Source organism: Dermacentor albipictus, chromosome 9, assembly GCF_038994185.2.
Source record: "Dermacentor albipictus isolate Rhodes 1998 colony chromosome 9, USDA_Dalb.pri_finalv2, whole genome shotgun sequence".
NCBI lineage: Eukaryota > Metazoa > Arthropoda > Arachnida > Ixodida > Ixodidae > Dermacentor > Dermacentor albipictus.
In genome coordinates, this window is record NC_091829.1 from 15,170,425 (window position 1) to 15,189,355 (window position 18,931).

Genomic DNA, 18,931 nt, shown 5'->3' on the forward strand with positions numbered 1-18,931 from the left:
TTTGAAGCTTATGCAAGTGACACCTACGCCGAACTTGGTTTTGACTTATATTAACAGCGTTTGCTGCAAGAGTGTGATGATAGCTGCCACATTTTGATTATCCGCGAATAAGCGCAGTCGAATCATTGAAACCTGGGCGTGAGCTTCGCAAGCTGCCTGCCGCGAAGTTTCTGCGTCCGTGATCCATCGATGAGGGAATAATTTTGATTTGATGACTCTCCTGATCAAGAGAGTAATTTAAAGGTTCGGTAGACTGGGGCACCAACAAGAAAATGGTGTTGGCTTTTCCACATACGTTGAACGTCTGTGGGGAAAGTGGCGGGGATAATTTCGCAAGATTTTTTCATATTTTTTTGTAAACTTTGCTGCCGATAGAAAACAACCGGTGAAGCGCCGGTGTCTTGGAGTAGTACATATATAATGTGCGCTCCTGCTGGAACACAGGCAAACAATACGTACCCCTACGTGCGGTAGGGAACACCCAAGTTTGCATTGAATGGGCTATATATACATATAGGTTAGCATCTGCGGCGAGCGTAAAGGTGTTTCACGAACGTACGTGGCCAGTCGGAAAGCTACACATGGTGCATATTTATGTGCCGGCATCATATTCACACGCTGTATGTCATCGTAATTGCGTGCAGACATATTCGGTGCCCTGCTATATCAGGTCGCCCGCATATGCTCTTCTCTACTGGGGCAGTACTGGAACATGCATTCCTTGCATTATGCTCGTACATGTACTTGCTCCGCTTTGTACCGAGATTCGCTGGTATTGTGCATTTAGTGACGCGCTTGTTGCAAAAAGATGTAACCTTCAACTGGACGCCATGGGTGTGAGTCGTCGTTCTGTCAACTGAAGTTCTTACTTATGTCGGACCCAATCCTACCTCACTTCGATCCTTCTTCACCCAACGAAATCCACACTGACGCCAGTGGAATAGGCATCGGAGCAGTGCTCGTACAAGGTCATTCGAAGGGACGTGCTGCTTGCCATGCATGATGACCTGACACGCGGTCATCTGGGAGTCTCCTGCACGCTACAGTGTGTCCAGGAGTGCTTTTATGCGTCACGCAACAAAGCAATACGTGGTCAGCTGCGATCAATGCCAACGCTACAAGCGACTGTCAAGCGCTCCGCCAGGCCTTCAACCACTGATTCCTCCAGATATTCCCTTTGAATGAGTTGGTATCGACCTCCTGGGCCCCTTTTCTCGGTCACCGAACAACAACCGATGGGTCATCGTCTGTGTTTGCCATCTTACACTTGTACGCAGAAACAGCACCAGTGCCCTTATCCACCGCTACTTTCGTCACAGCTTTCTTGTTGTGTTTCGTTATTCTACGCCATGACCCACATCGCGTGATCATAAGTGACCGCAGTAGACAGCTCGTCTACGATGCTGTAGAAGAGCCGCTTCGTCTGTGCGGTATACATTTCCGACACCCAACGCCGTATCGTCCCTAGACCAGCGTTCTTGCTGAACAGACGAACCGAACGCTGACGAACATGCATGATTGCCGTGTACGCGTCCTCTGACCAAAAGAACTGGAATGACGTCACGTATGCGCATAACACAGCGAAGCATGAAAGAATTTACTACAGCACTTTCTGCATTCCTTATGCCCGATCGCCCCGCACCTCCCTTGACGCCGTCCTACCGCTTTCTCTATGTACCGAAAAAGCCCGGGCGACGGATGGACAACACGTCTTCGCATGATGGCATCGCAAAACCGCTCAAAGCAGCGGTTCGACAACACTCATCAGTCAGTTTCTTTTAAAAAAAAAATAAACGATTTAATGTGCCTTTGGAACCCACAAGGCAGGGGCGACTTGTGCAGCGAAGTTTCTGTCGCACCATGTTGACGCGTTCGCCGTTTCAGATCGTTTGAGTGGCCTAACTTACGTGGTCACACGCCTCTTGTCTTGGTTGGCAGTCTAGGAAAACCCTGTTTGCAAAAACCCAACTTGCACCGCACGTCTTGAGCGTTATTATCCCATCATTGAACAATGACTCTCCCAGCGGGCTTCGTCTGCGGAACGGGGATTGTAACGCGGCGGGAAAAAGAGGTTGAAGGAGAGGGCGACGACAGCCCCTGTGGCGAGCAGCAGCAATTACAAAATTATATTTAAGCATTCATCCCTTTTAAACTTCTGCCGCCCGGTTCGTGGCCGATCCCCCGTTGTGGGTTGAGCCATATCTGTGGGCACCAGACCAAACCAAAGCAGCATTTCAACGGCTGCCTTCCCGATCGATCATCTCTGCCAGCCTTCCTCCGTAAAAAAACACACAATCATCCGTAACAATATTAACAACGTGAGCAGAATTCAAGTACAAAAGTAAACGATAGGACGAGCGTTTACTTCCAGCTTTTGTTTTCCAGACAGTGGCGAATATAGTTACAAAAGAAGCGTGAAAAACCTGATGCATGAATCGCACGTACACTGTAAAATAATTTACACACTAAAAAGTAAGAAAAGGGTGTAAATATGTCTAACTCGCATCCTTGGGGTGTTATCTTTATAACGGACACCCTAAGTGTGTGAGTTATACACATTTACACCCTTCTTCACTTTTTAGGGTGTAAATTATTTTACAGTGTAGTCGTACAAGCAAAACCAACTAACAAACAAAATTATGCATTTGTTTGTCTGCATGTTACGTGGCTTCCACATGTTTATTAAGGAAACCGAGGGTGACGCGTAAAGTGTCGTGACACTCCACTTCATCTGCTGCTTGATCTCTCTCCTAAACTGCTCCCGCTCCTACCAACAATAGTGCAGCACCTCAACTTGGCTTCACAGCCATATTCCTGTTAATATATTACCTAACCCAATTAACTAGCCAAAAATACAGCACGCTTCTGTAACATAAGAAATCTCTTCCACGTCGCTGTTTCTGCGTCTAAATTAAACCGCCTGCTCTGTATCCGGAAGACGTAAATCACGCTGTCTTTAGCGCGATGGGCTCTGGCTGGCCATGCGCTCTCTGACGCATGGCCATGCGTTCATGCGGAAATCCCCGTCATAATTACACGGTCGCATGAACACTCAGGAGGAAGCTGGGGGTTGTGTGGGGTAATTGCCGAGGCCGCGCTGTCATTGGTTTCAGATTAAAAGAACAACACGCACACAAAAAAAATGGGTCGCACGCCTGAGTGCAAACAGGTGTTTGTGCGCGCTGTATAGGGAACCATAATTAATTCACCTCACTTAGCACCGTAGAGGATGCTGTAAGTCTCGGTTTCGCGCTACTGATTTCTCGTGTTCTGCTCACATGTAAGCTGCAGCGGCCAGTAATCTGCGCTGCTTAAAGGGAAATAGATTTTCTATTGCTAATTCGTTATATAGAGAGCATCGTTATAACGAATCTATAAACTCCGGTAGGTGTTCTGCGCTGTTCATTCGAATCTAAGCATTCTGCTTTTGTATTTTTTGTTTTCTTTTCATGCCCATGATTACCGTATAGTGGAGACGGGTCTTTTCGTTCGAAGGAAAAATTACGCGCTTAAAAAAAAAGAAAAGTCAGCGCGCGCATATACTGAGTGTTCCAGCTAACTTTAGCCAGAGTTTTCAAATATGCAAATGCCGCGTAGCTGGACAGAACAAACGTAAAGTTGTTTGACGTCCCTTGGAGATACTCATCTTTTTTAAAATTCTGCCTAATTACATAATTAGTTTTAATTAATTAATAAACTCAAATGTTATAATTAGATGGGACGTGTCAATGAGAAAATTGTCGAGCGACGTAAAGTACTCCCGATGCAGCGTTCTGTTTGCTTGTGTTTTTCCGAGCGTGAAGGAAGCCCGCGAGCACACGCAAAGTGCCTCGAGCGGCCTGTCGCGCGGCAATTTTGCGTGCAATTTGTGGGCTCCTTTCACGCTCGGAAAAACACTTTTATGCAGCACGTGCTGAGCAAACAGAACGCTGTATCGGGAGTACATTATGTCGCTCTGCAATTTTCTCATTGACACTTTTCATCTAATTATAATATTCGATAAGTCGATTAATTACGACTAATTTTCTAATTGGGTGGAATTTAAAAAAATATAGTTTGAGTATCTCCAAGCGACGGCAAACAACATTACCTTTTTTCTGTCTGGCTAAAGTTAACTGATACAACCCTGTATGCTACATTCGCGTGCGAAATTTTTGGGCTTTCTTCCATCCTGAAAACAGAAGGGGAGACTGGACAGGAAACGAGTTTAATTTTTTTTTTTACATGCGGTTTGTTGAATCAGTTCATTTCGGTATGATGGCTTGTTGGCTGCATTTCAAGGCTAATTCATTTTCATCTTGCCCGGTCGCTTTGTTCGCCACTGTTCTTCGCATGGTCATAATTTGTGTTCCAGCCCGGCCAGGAATGAAGCTCGCCTTCACACATGCGTGCTTTTTTTTCTTTTTTTTTTAGCTCGTGGGAAATATCTTTTCGAATAAGCGCGTTTAGTACAGGCGGTTTGTCGTGTGTGTGTCCTCTCGCTAGGTACTGTATCCGTATTGATTTCTATAGTCTTGCACTAGAAATAATAGCACACTGTACGTACACAATAGCACAATACGCACACAGTACGTATTGAACTTCTGGTGCCACGAAGTACATTTACGAGCAAAAGTTTTAAGGAACGGGAACGCAACTTGTGAAGTCATCGCCCACTGATCTTTTTTTTTTTTATGTGACTTTGCGAGTGACCTTGTCGGTCGCCTATGTCTCCGGGCGCACTGTAAAATAAGTTACACCCTTAAAAGTGAAAAAAAGGTGTAAATGTGTCTCTCACCCTCTCTCCCTTAGGGTGTTATTTGATTTAACGGACATCCTAAGGGTGTGAGTTATGGACATATTTACACCCCCTTTCACTTTTAAGGGTGTAAATTATTTTACAGTGCATTGCCACTGCGTGTAGCACTAACATGGTATTTTGCAGGGCAAATCGACAGGTTCGGTCAGCACAACGTTACACAGCGGCGGCGGAAGCGGTGTTTTCATTTTCTTTCTGTCGTCCCTGTCTGACGTTATGTTGGCGAAAAGTGTCGCGCGGCACTTTTCGCGCGCTTTTGCGGGCTTCTTGGAAAAACCTTTTATCTAGCACGCACAGAGCAACAGAAAAATGTATCGGCAATCTTTCATGATGTCCTGCAATTTTATGATTGTCAATTTCGCTCTTGTTATAATATTTGAGAAGTTAATTAATGAATAATAACTAATTATATAACTAGGCGAAATACAAAAAAAAATTGTCTGACGTCCTTCAAGTGACGGCAAACAAGTTACGTTTCTTCTGCGCAGCTACGTGGCACTAGCGTATTTTTAAATTTTGGCACAAGTTACATGAGGCAACCTGCAGTATACAAACCAGGGATTCCGCGATAAAGCCAATTTTCTTCTCCGCCTACGAATTTAGCTTGAAATCGAGAACTGCAATCGGAACTTCGCATTGCGAACTGTCGCTGTACACTCGTCGATTTCAGTTGGCGTTTATGAATTGCGAATATATATATATTTTTTTCTATTTCTCCGCGAGACTGTGGTCCGTACACTTTTGCCCGCTGCTACACGTCTTCTGGGTTTCAACAGCGAAATCGTGTCTTCGCTTTTGCGCGACAATTCTATAATCAAGATTTTCTTTTTTTGCGCGGACTTGCGCTGCCTTATTGTTTTCCCGTATGAATGCGCGTTCTTTCAGCTGTCTCCGTAGGCGGCTGCGGAGGCCGCCCCCGTGCAGTATTTTTATAGCGTTCCTCGTACATAGGCGACCGGCTACCAACGTCAGCGCCGTTCCGCCTCGATGACGCCGCTCTGTGAAGGTGGTTCGTGTGCCGCCAACACGCGAAGACTCGCTTGGCGCTGCTCTGTAGCGCGTCAGCTTCGCACGCCCACTCGGCTGCAGTCGTAAAACAGCCTTTTCGAATGGCGGCGCCCGGGTGTCGAACCTTGACACTCCGCTTCACATCGCCCTCTTGCGAGGGAGAGGGAAGGTCCACAGACAAAATCGAAAAGAAAGAAGTCCGCGTTGCTCATACAGAGGGCACCAATGCAAGATGTCTTCGACAACTCAAACAAACAAACAAACAAACAAACAAACAAACAAACAAACAATGTTCGCTGGCGGACTAGTTGATGTAGCAGTGTTACGGCACGTATAAACTTGGGACAAACCAACAAGAGACAGGACAGAGGAGGAGTGTTGCTTTGCACAGGCGGACCTATATACAGCCTTGCAAAGGTTGCCTGCATCGATGGACGGATGGATACTGTGAGCGTCCCCATTGAAACGGGGCGGGGTTGCGCCACCGCCCCTTATTCTGACGAGTGCCTTACTTTTAACGGACGAAAAATTCCCCGCATCAAACTTTATGAATCATTATTGGAGAATTGCTCAGCCCGAGTGCCACTTGTCGAACGCGGTACGGTGTATGAGACGGGAACGTCGCAGTCCACCTGGTAACAGCAGCGCCCCCGGTAACACAGGGTATACTTGACACGGAGTGCAACAGGTTGTCCGTCATCCAATCCCCGTCGACCCACACGGCTCCACCACCCTAAACCCATATCACGGGTGGTACCTTATAGCAGGACTCCAAGTACCTATCTAAAATGTTTGACGTCCTCGCGGAAACAAAATTACACTTGAGTGTGCAGCCATCTTGCACTTCAGTCTATCTTACTAATATTTTATTTACGTTCTGCGTCAAATGCAGGACACTCAGTAAGTAATGGTGCAGTGTCAACTAACCTATTTGAAAGTTAGCGCTGTGCCCTGTCCCTTCTTGACTTTTCCTACGCTTATGTGTGCTGTACCACTGCTACGAAGAAAACAAACAAAACCCCCGCAACGATGTACGGTTCAGTCGCTCTGACGTTCCGCTGTTGATTGCGCGCGGTCGAAGGTTCGGTACGTGGCCGCGGCGGTCACATTCCCATCGGGGTTGAATGCGAAAGAACGTTCTTGCATTACCTGTACCTGTGCACGCGCTAAATATCCCCTGGTGGTCTAAGTTTAATGACGCGCCTTCTGCTACGTACGGCGTCCTTCATATAAGCCCGCCGTTACGCGGCGATCCGGGCGCAGACAGGAAGTGTCTGGTCGGAGGCTTCGGGCCGGGGCGGCCCTGACAATATCCGTGCACCTTGGCCTGGGAATCCACAAAAGACTACTAAGGTATACCATCGTCATGCCAAGTGCCTGCAGCTCGTGCGGGCTGTGTACGGCAGACGCTTGACCACTGTTTTGGCGTGTCGTCAAGCTCGTTGTGTTCATTTATTTATTTCGTTTAGTTACGTACATACATACATACATACATACATACATACATACATACATACATACATACATACATACATACATACATACATACATACATACATACATACATACATACATACATACATACATACATACATACATACATACATACATACATACATACATACATACATACATACATACATACATACATACATACATACATACATACATACATACATACATACAGTGCTCACGGAATGAAATGGGACACGATGCATTTAGTAGAATCCTACATATGTGCAAACTACGCGAGAGCACCGTGTCATGTCCCTAGGAATATGGTTACCAAAGGTGACGAGGACTCCGATGTAAGTGTACGCACCAGAATTACGTCGATGTGACACGAACTGCAGCCGGTTGAAACAAAAGTATGCGCATTACTTAGCCCTAAATTGACGCGTTTCATTCCGTGAGCACTGTACATACATACATACATACATACATACATACATACATACATACATACATACATACATACATACATACATACATACATACAAAAACGAACCGCACCAGCCTTTATTACAGGCTGTAGCAGCAAATTGGACAGCATACAAGCATACAGGTTCAAGAGAAATGCACACAGTTTGGATTCGCAGGCAAGAAAGGTTGCTAAATTACTACGAAATAAAGTGAGAACTTCCAACTTGTTTCGTATGCATTTGTGTATATGTATGCTATATGTTTGGCTCTGCCGATGTGTGTGCAAGGTAGATGCTACATAATATTCAACCGCTAAAGTTGCTCAGACAGGTTTGATCTTCTTGACTGAATTATTCCTCAGAATTTTTAAGACTTACAGCGGGCGAACAAAAGTTGTTAAACCGTTTTATTCAAAGTGCACGCATTATATCTTAAGTTGTCGCAGGCTATTAAATATAGACTGTAGAGGTGGGTGAACATAAACTTTTTCGAATACGAATAGTAGTAAGTATAGAATATCGAATTGAATTTTGAATAGTAAAGCGCAGGCGCATATATTTACAGCAGAAAGAGTTATTTCGGCATAATTATGTACCGCGCTTGTACTAAGTAGTGGGAAAAAAAAACAGCCAGCTATCGCATACAATTAGGATCGGTCTTATAGGGAATATCGCTAATTGTCATTAAAATAACTGCACGAAAAGCCTCCCAACATCTTTAGAGCCTGGTGTCAAACAAGCGTTCCAAGAACGAATGATTGCTGCGTGACTATGTCGACTAGGTTTCCAAAAACGCTAAATAAAGGTTTGTTGAAAAAACGTTATAAGTTATTGAAAAATAAACGAAAAAGCTGCTGAAGGACTTGTGGGCATGTAGAAACATGTAAAAGAGCCCGTTGCTAGGAATGCATCACTGGTTGTAGCGTAGAAGGTATACTACTACACAACCAGACTGCAAGGAGTGATTAATTACAGACTACAAGCAAAAATCAGATTGTCATGTAGGCGTCCGCCACGAAACCGAAAACAGAGCTTGCATCGCCAATTTTGTTTCTGCATTGCTTTGAAAACTTGTGTCGTTTTTTCACTTCTATTAATTTGCGATACTTTGTTTGGCAGACGGAGAACTGCAACCGGACATTAACAGCCGGTTGTTGCGAAATATTCTCGATATTCGAAAAAAAAAAGAAACGATCGAATAGTTCATTTTCGCGTGCGAATAGTTAGTGTGTTGTATTCGTATTCTATTCGCCCATCCCTAAAAAAAGTTCCTGCTTCTGGTTTTAATTTTGTTTGGCGCTTTCATTTCGCAACAACCCGCCGTGGTTGCTCAATGGCTATGGTGTTGGGCTGCTGAGCACGAGGTCGCGGGATGGAATCCCGGCCATGGCGGCCGCATTTTGATGGGGGCGAAATGCGAAAACACCCGTGTACTTAGATTTAGGTGCACGTTAAAGAACCCCAGGTGGTCCAAATTTCCGGAGTCCTCCACTACGGCGTGCCTCATAATCAGAAACTGGTTTTGGCACGTAAAACCCCATAATTTAATCTTTTTTTTTTTCATTTCGCAACAACGCCCGTGCGCGCGACAGCTGCGGCGAGCCCGATGTGGCCGTGACGCGCATTATCGCGCATGCGCACTGCCTACCACCTGTTGTTTGTAAACACGCAAAAAGCGTGTTAGTTCCTTCTTTCCTATTCCCTCCCTGTCCCGTTTCCGGGTAGGTACCAGGATGGGCTGGGAGGCTATACAGCGGAGGCCATATCGTGCGACTAAATTTCCTGCGTACGGAAGAGAGAGAGAGCAAAAAAAAAAGAATAAATATAAATATCATGCAGTAAAAAAAAAAGCAACCGGTTCTGCCGTCGTCTCGGTTACGTGACTGGAGTAATAGCTCGTATTCCTGACTGGGACTCGACGAAAACTAAAACTAGTGGCACGCCCTCGTACGCCGTGTCGCGCCTTCTAACCACCACGCGCTGCGTCGGAAGACTCTTAGGAGATCCCGAACATCCCACGCAGTCGAAATTTCGTGTCGGCTTCTCGCTCAACATCTCTTGCTGCTTTTGAATTGTATTTTTTTCATTTTTGTTTTATTTCACAGTAACCCTAAAGGCCCTCTAGGGAGGGTATTATGTAGGGTAAAGGTTACATCGGTGAGGCAAACAGTGCGTAAATGTAAATACAATAGAAAAACAAAACTGGAAGAAAATTATTTACAGTGCATCAACGTATAAACACAAAAAAATAAAAATAAGAATAGTTATCAGTACAGCAACTCTAAATGATTTGTACAAACTATGACAACGTCGTGGAGGCTTTGGTTATCGGCGCATTAAAAAAAATCAATTTACAAATTAGGGAGTGAAACGTGATATATTAGGTATGCATGGTACTGCGTAGAGCGTCTGTAAATTTCGACGCATTCGTTTCCGTGACAGTGTGCGATGGCAGATTATTCCACTCTTTCGCTGTGCGTGGTATAAATGACTGACCAAAGGCGAGGGAATGACAAATGATGCATTTGACTTGGCAAGAATGATCCCGACGCGGAAAAATGGCTGGGGGTTCACACGTGAACTCGTTATGAAGAGATACGTGATAGTAAAGCTTATGGAATAGTGTTAAACGAGCTATATTACGGCGAAGGGACAAGGCTTCAAGCTCGGCGCGATTCTTTAATGTTGTTACACTGGTTTCTCGTGAATAATCTGAAAAGATGAAGCGTACAGCACGGTTCTGCAGGGCTTCTAAGTCAGTTATTAGGTATGTCTGATGGGAATCCCGTATGGCTGACGCGTACTCTATTTTAGGGCGTATTGGTGTCGTGTATGCCAATTTGCGTAAGTGCACGGGAGCATGTTTGAGATTATATTTAAGGAAACCAATCGAACGCTTTGCAGAAGCTAGGATATGGTTCATGTGACTATTCCACGTCAAGTTAGGCGTTAAGTGTACGCCAAGATATTTGTAGCTGGAAACTTGTTCAACAAGGCTGTCGTTTAAGATGTAAGATGTTGATGTTCGGGGTGCCTGATTAGTAAAAGGCATGAAGTTAGTTTTATCAAGATTTAGAGGCATTAGCCAAGTTGAACACCATACGTTTATTGCGTTTAGGTCAGATTGAAGAATCAGCCCTGCGGCAAAAAGGACGTTCCACGTCCGCCGCCAAGGTCTGTGAGTGGTGGCGCTGGCTAACACTCCCAGAGTTCTACTAGGACACATAAATACCCAAGAAAGTGGATGGGAAAACGGCGCCGCGGTAGCTCAATTGGTAGAGCAACGCACGCGAAATGCGAAGATTGTGGGTTCGGTTCCCACCCGCGGCAAGTTGTTTTTTCATCCACTTTAATTTCCATAAATCTATCGTTTCTCTATTTCAGTTATTAAGCAGAAGTAATTTCCCCTATGTTGTCCTTGGTCGGCTTCTCATGATATGACTAATCAAAATCGGGCCCCTCGGTTAATTCCCTTTCATCTCGTTCATATATATATATATATCGGCACCTTTTCTTTTGTCACTTGTGCGACGGGGGGATAGCGGAGTCGGCTCTGAGCTTGCAAGACGCCACGGACTATGAGTTTAGGAGACTGAAAGAATCACCGCTCAATGATGGTGCAACGTGGAGCAAGCTTGTGCGCCAATTGGCCACAACGTATCTGGTAAAACGTGGCTAGCAGAAGTATGAAAAGCTTCTGCTAATAAATGGCGGAGGAGAAGTTCTCAAGAGACAGCAGAAGTGATGTATTGCAGCCACTTATCCGAGCAGATGACTCACAACGATGTCCGTTATTTTTGTAACAGGCCGCTGTTCTTGCAGCAGGAATTTGTGCATACTATTGCGTGGCGGGGTGTCTGTTTGTCGTCACCGAGAAGGGCGACGGGTGAATGTCAAGGGTCATCAGCAGCAGACGACCTCCTCCTCCTTCTCCCTCTTTAGAGGCGTAGGCGTTAGCCCCAACTGGAAGTACGTCAACGGGTGAGGCGGGGGGGGGGGTGCAGGCAGGCTCCTTGCTTTGTAGTCGTCGTCCCACCCCTTTTCCATTGACGGGAGCGAGTGAGCGGCGCTTCTGCGACAAAGGGTCGTCGTACACGTCCTCGGATGAGGACGCGACGCAAATGGAAGCGTCGTATGTGCTCTTGTCGCCGCCTGCTGCGGAGAGCTCGTTGACACCGGAGGCCTGGTGGTTGACACGAGATGATTGCGCGACGACGCGACCTTGATGGAGGAGCGCTCCTCCCAGCCAGCGACTCTTCGGGGACATGCCGCGCAGACAGTCTGGGGCGCGCAGACCTCGCCTGCGCTGCTCTCGCGGTTATGCGCCTCAACGATCACGGCGGGGGAGCTGGCAAACACTGCCGGCGAACAACGTGTCGTCGGCGCTCGTATGTCACGCCGAATCAGCGGCACTTGTTATATGGGACACGTTCCGTGGAGGTGTCAGAAAACGCGCTTCGTGGACGTGTGTGTCGAATGCGGACTCACGCGTTGCCGCGCCTCATTCTTTCATCATCATCATCATCATCATCATCATCATCATCTTTTATGTCCACTGCAGGACGAAGGCCTCTCCCTGCGATCTCCAATTACCCCTGTCCTGCACCAACCGATTCCAACTAAATTTCCTAATTTCATCGCCCCACCTAGTCATCTGCCGTCATCGACTGCGCTTCTCTTTTCTTGGTACCCATTCTGTAACCATAATGGTCCAACGGTTAACTAACCTGCGCATTACATGACCTGCCCAGCTCCATTTTTTTTTCTCTTAATGTCACTTAGAATATCGTCTATACCCGTTTGCTTTCCGATCCAAACTGCTCTTTGTCGTCTCTTAAAGTTATGCCTAGCATTCTTCGTTCCGTCGCTCTTTGCGCGGTCCTTAACTCGTTCTCAAGTTTCTTTGTCAGCCTCCAAGTCTCTGCCCCATTGTCAGCACCGGTAAAATGCACTGATTGTATACCTTCCAATGATTGTATACCTTTTCAATGATAACGGTAAGCTTCCAGTCAGGAGCTCACGATGTCTGCCGTATGCGATGCAACCAATTTTTATTCTTCTGTGAATTTCCTTCTCATGGTCGGGGTTCCCTGTGATTAGTTGACCTAGGTAACTGTACTCCTTCACAGACTCTAGAGGCTGACTTGCGATCCTGAACTCTTGTTCACTTGCCCGGTTATTCATCATTATCTTTGTCTTCTGCATATTAATCTTCAACCCCACTCTTACACTCTCCCTGTTAAGGTCCTCAACCATTTTTTTGTAACTCATCGCCAGTGTTGGTGAACAGGACAATGTCATCTGAAAACCAAAGGTTGTTGAGATATTCGCCGTTGATCCTCGCTCGTAAGCCTTCTCAGTTTAATAGCTTGAATACTTCTTCCAAGCACGCAGTGGATAGCATTGGAGAGATTGTGTCTCCTTGTCTGACCCCTTTCTTTATAGCTATCTTTCTACATTTCTTGTGGAGAATTAGGGTAGCTGTGAAATCTCTGCAGATTTTTGCCAAGATGTTTACGTAAGCCTCCTCTACTCCTTCATTACGTGTTGCCTCTATGACTGCTGGTATCTGTACTGAATCAAATGCATTTTCGTAATCTATGAAAGCCATATAAAGAGGCTTATTGTACTCTGCGGATTTCTCGATTACCTGATTAATGACGTGGATGTGATCCATTGTAGAGTATCCCTTCCTGAAGCCAGCCTGTTCCCTTCGTTGGCTAAAGTACAGTGTTGCCTTTATTGTAGTGGAAATTATCCTGGTGAATATTTTATATGCTACTGGGAGTAAGCTAATGGGCCTATAATTTTTCAATGCTTTTCTCAATTCATTAACCTCCCCCTGTAACGTCTCTCTCTCTCTCTCTCTCTCTCTATATATATATATATATATATATATATATATATATATATATATATATATATATATATATATATATATATATATATATATATGCATGCAATGTAATGAACGTGGTTTCAATCCTGCATCAAATTGAGCGTGATCGTTACTCGGCACATTCAGGTAAAATGGTTCCCTATAGTAAACATGTGGATGCGGCGTTATGCGAACGCATCACGGACACGGAAACAGCCGCAACAAACACGGTGCTGCGCCTGTTGCTTTGCCTGTATGTCCCGCTTTTAGTTCACCACGAGTTTCCAACTCGCTCGAGCCCTCACTCCGTCACACACTGAGCCTCATCGAGTACGCGGATCGTTCAGCTTACCCGAAGCTTTAAGTTCCCGTGATATATATTTATATTTGCCAGTCAATACACTTGACAGAACTGACAAATTTGGATACACTAATCTGTTCTATTCATCCCGAGTGAACGAGATGTGTGAGCGGGATCGAATCTGCTGCATCCAGTCCACCCCTTCCAACCTCTTCCAAAGAGAGAGAGAGAGAGAGAGAGAGAGAGAGAGAGAGAGAGAGAGAGAGAGAGTAAAGTGACAGCAGGAGCAGGATGTCTGGCAAGACACCGCCCATATCGACGCCAGGGTTCCCATTTTTATGCATGCAGGACACGACCCGTTTAAGCGAGGTCGAGCAGAACGCATTTCGCACGCCTGAAAAAAAAAATAATAAACTTGTGCCCTGTTGCGCTCTTCTCGCGCGCGACCGCTTCTGCAGGACGAGGCCTTTGTCTCGCGCGAGTGCTGCAGCGTACGTGCCTTCGTACGTACGGCTCCCGATCTGTACAAATACCGGAGATAAACTGCCGCGCGTGGAGTAGAATACGTAGTTGCTCGGCGACATGGAACGGAGCCGTTATCCACTTTCGCAGGGTCGGGATGGCGAATCAATTTCTTCTGATTTTCCTAACCTGGTCGGTCGGCTTATAGAATCGATGCCGGCTTTGATTCGAGCAAATGCGGTATATGTCGTCATTAGAACGATATCAGCCTTGCCTCTCTCTCTCTCTCTCTCTCTATTCAAAGAGCGCAAGCGCGAATCACCTTGCCCGAGACACGGCCGGCCTCACGTATAGATAAGGAACCCTAAACAAGTAACATAATCTTGTTTAAGGTTAGTTAGTTGACCTTCGTTGTGAGCTGAAACAGCGCAACTACGTGTGTATCAACGACTAAAAAGCAAAGACGGATCGTAGGAATAGTGCTGCCGGGGGTGGTGTATACGTGTTCTAACCGATGGAAAAAAAAAATAACACATGACTCAATGGACGTGGCACATTGACCTCTTATTATGACATCCGCCTGCACATTATTGTTATTGTTTGTAGTAGTAGTAGTAGTAGTAGTAGTAGTAAAGGAGTTTTCGTTTAAAGAGGCTGTCTTCTAGATGAAAGTATCTGCTCGTCGTCCACTAAAACATGGTCCGCCCTGGTCCGTGCTGTCTCCTTACTATTTGTCTCAGTTCTCAATGGGATTGATGATTTTGACAAGTTACTTCTTCGATCCCGTCATAGGCGCCTTATATGCCCAGTTACACCGTTCGCGCTGGTAAGCGTTAAAAAGAATCCTGCAGATCCCACGCATTTTGTCACTCGGTCCGAGAGCAGCTGTGGTGAGCCGAGAAGCTACGAAACGGCGCTTGGCCTCCGAGATCGTATCGACGCACCTTGGATGCGACTTTGCCATCTCGGAGGCCACGGACTGTGCATCTCGACAAGAGGCACGCAGCGGGCTTCGGCGACGAACGCGCTCCGCAACCGTCAGTGAAACCGGCATCTTCCTCTTCAGTCTTCACAACGACTGTGTGAAAAAAAAAAAGAAACTTGGCAGAGCGCATGGCTTCCGAGAGTAGGTGGCACGCGCCACCCGATCTCGGAGGCCATGTGCAGCGCCAACACCGACTACCACAGCACCCATACCTAGGGGCGCCCCATAGCTCTTGCGCAAGGGAAGACGTGCGTCAACTAAGCGCGCGATTGTGGCCAAATACTCATCCGGCTATATAGAGGTGTGCAGATAGTTAAATACAGTCTAACGGCTCTATAACGAACGCATGTACGACGAACGCCTGTACAACGAAATGACCTGTATAACGAATAAATAATCCTGTCCCATTTCTATTGAGTGGTGCCGTACGCGACATTTACAATGAAGTGACCTGTTTAACGAATGATTTCGTAGGCCGGCTAGCACTTCGTTATAACGGCGTTCGACTGTATTTCGAATAACGAATGAATACAGTTATTGCCCTATTCGATTTGGTCCGCACTATTCGAAGATTCGGTTATTTTTCGAATATTTTTCACGTCGTTGACTGTACGGGATCAGGCATGAAATTGAAGCAAAAATGCGTTAATATTCACCTTATATATCTGCAGTGGACAGCACGCTGCGTTACTCAGACAGCCATGACTGTTCCGGCCAAACACTTTCTCTTGCAATAAAATGTTGTTTAGACAATATATTCGGTAATCGATATTGTGTGGTACTAAATATAAATGCAGCACCTCTGTCATTCTGTCGGATTAAATGGTAATAGGTTTCCTTGCACCATACCTTATACAATAGTGGCATCACCAGGCGCGACCATTCCATCTAGAGAAAAGGCGCTTTATTTTTATTTTTTCTCGCTCTGCCATCGTCAACTGTATGCCAACTGGAGGAATCCGCGATTTTGGTCGCATAGGTATACAGATAGATTAATTTGTCAATGAGGCTGTTTTTCCAAACATTAAATGATAATGCATGATCGCGTGTGGCTCCGAAAATGCCTGAGTTTTCGAACAAATTGCCCATGTTTTATTATGTGCAGTGTAGAGGTCAGAAGCTTTCTAAGAAAATGTTGTGAACACGATAATGTGAAAATTGTTTGTCATTAAAGGTGAGGAGGCTGCACATTATTCACAAACTATTCTAAAAAATATGCGTTAGTCGATTCGATTCGCTTCTGGTATTATTCGATTCGTATTCGATTCAGTTTCAGAATCCTTTATTCACACACTTACCCCTCCCTCCGACCACGAAAACGGGAGAAAGAGCCAAAGAAAACCGTTCGCTTTAATAAAAATGTAGTGCACGAATATTCGAAACTTTCGAATAACGAAACGAGGTGTCCAGTCCGACCCGCTTTTCGTATCGAACAGTCGCTGTTCGTAAACACGAATATCTTTCGAATAGTTTTCGAATGTTAATTTGAAATCAACTGTGCGCGATAAAACGTAATATTGGATAGAAAGTGCGATAAATTTGATCCTGGCGCCGCCACAGTAAACAAAAAGACAAGAAGTGACTTAATGCAGCACACTATGTCGCTCGGGCAGCCAGACTATTCCGGCTGTAAACTGCAATCACCCGCTCTCGCCGAAGAGTCCCGAGTATGGGAAGGAACTGTTTATTTATTCCAAATGCAGTATTTCTTTATTGCGGTATAGCCATTACATGGACACTCGATCCTGGCGAATTTTCACCGTCGCCGTGATGTTCCATATGAAGTCCAAATGCGATGACATCGCGGCCGCCTGCCGTGTGCTGTAGGTGCGGGCGAAAGCTTGCGAGGGTGAGCTGAGAAAGATGCAGCGATGTCTTCTCGCGCTTGCATGGGAGGAAGGCGGGGAGACTTAAAACCCCTTAAACTTCGTAAAGTAGTGACACTCCCCTCCTCCGCCTTCACTCCTCCTCGTTTCTCCTTTCTTTCACGCTCCCTCCTCGACCATGGCGCCGCCTACACTGCTCGTGCGTAGCAACGGCGCCAACATGCGCTCCTTGCCACTCCGTAGACGCTTCTCGAGCAAAAATGGCGCTGATGCACGGCGCGAGGGCCCACGTGATGATATTAGGCCAATAGCGACGCGGCGTCGGCTTCGGTCAGCGCGCGAGGAGGAGACGGCATTCTTCAAAGCGTGGCAGTACTTTACGAAGTTTAAGGGGCTTTAGGGATACTGTGCCCGCGCTAGGGGGGCGGGGGAGCAGGTTAGTACGTATCTCCTCTTCTACTCCAGCTGCGGCGGCCGCGCGCCCCCTATCTCGGAGGCGATCTGCGCTAGGTTGGAAGGCTAGCCAACCGGAGATAGCTGGTGACTTCTCCTGTGCGCTGTGTTCTCGCGCGCCAATAGCAAATAGTTCGCGTTTAATCGAGACGCAGCGCGAATGGGAGCTCGCTCGCCGCTGCTGCCGTTCTTCATACCAGCTTTCTAGACGCGAGTGTCCGCGGTCATCGAGTGAGATGTGTTCATGCCTGCTTGTGCGCGCGCGGCATTGTGCTTGTTACTTTGGTTGGTAAGGGAATTCTTGCAGCAGTTTATGCAGCTGATAAAACGACTGACCCTACTTCGTATAGCTGTGTAATAATATGCTATCGCAATCAATGCTTCGCCTGCCGGGTGAAACTGACTTTTTTTTTTTAGTAAACAACTCCTCATAACGTACAGTGTTATGACAGAAACTTGCCAGCATTGTGAACAGTAGGATGTGAACATCGTATTACAATACTGGCGAAAATGGCTGTTGAATACTAGAAAAGTATTTGATATTCGATTCGCGTTTTGCACTATTTGATTCACATTCGATTCGTTCTCAAATATTACTTCCGTAGTTCCGGTTAGGATATGTTAAGTAGCGTCTGTTGATTCATCGCCTAATTCCGTCTAGAGCGGAATTATCTATATCCAAGTCTGGGATGCTTCGCGAAGAAAGCTGGGCCTTGAAAAAAAAAAAAAGAAAGAGTCGCGAATTGACTTGTCTGAAATCGTGAGGACAGTTTTGTCACCGCGTCCACGTGCGCTACACTTCGTCGTGCTTGCCTGCGCGCGCTCGCGGTTGGCGGCCGCGACCCGCTTTAATTCGGCCGGACCCGCCGTGGTTGCTCAGTGGCTATGGTGTTAGGCTGCTGAGCACGAGGTCGCGGGATCGAATCCCGGCCACGGCGGCCGCATTTCGATGGGGGCGAAATGCGAAAACACCGGTGTACTTAGATTTAGGTGCACGTTAAAGAACCCCAGGTGGTCGAAATTTCCGGAGTCCTCCACTACGGCGTGCCTCATTTTTGGCACGTAAAACCCTATAATTTAATTTTTCTTTAATTCGGCCGCGGCCACGGCGATATGCGTGCGCTTGGTAGCCTCCTGGTAGCAAGCAGCGCCCGTGGCGAGCGCATGCAGCTGCCGCCGGTTTAAAGGGATCCTCGACGCCGTGGTTCGTGGAAGCAAAATCGCACGCGCTGCGCCCACGCGCGTGCGGCGTCGACGCTGCCGTGCCCGATGCGGGCTGTTTGCTTTTCGTTGCTCCC

General features: G+C 46.4%; 1 protein-coding gene across 4 annotated transcripts in view; it reads left to right on the forward strand.

The window, feature by feature from the left end:
• Window positions 1-18,931, forward strand: part of Kank (kank) — a 79,823-nt gene that overhangs the window by 1,019 nt on the left and 59,873 nt on the right. The window lies entirely within an intron of this gene.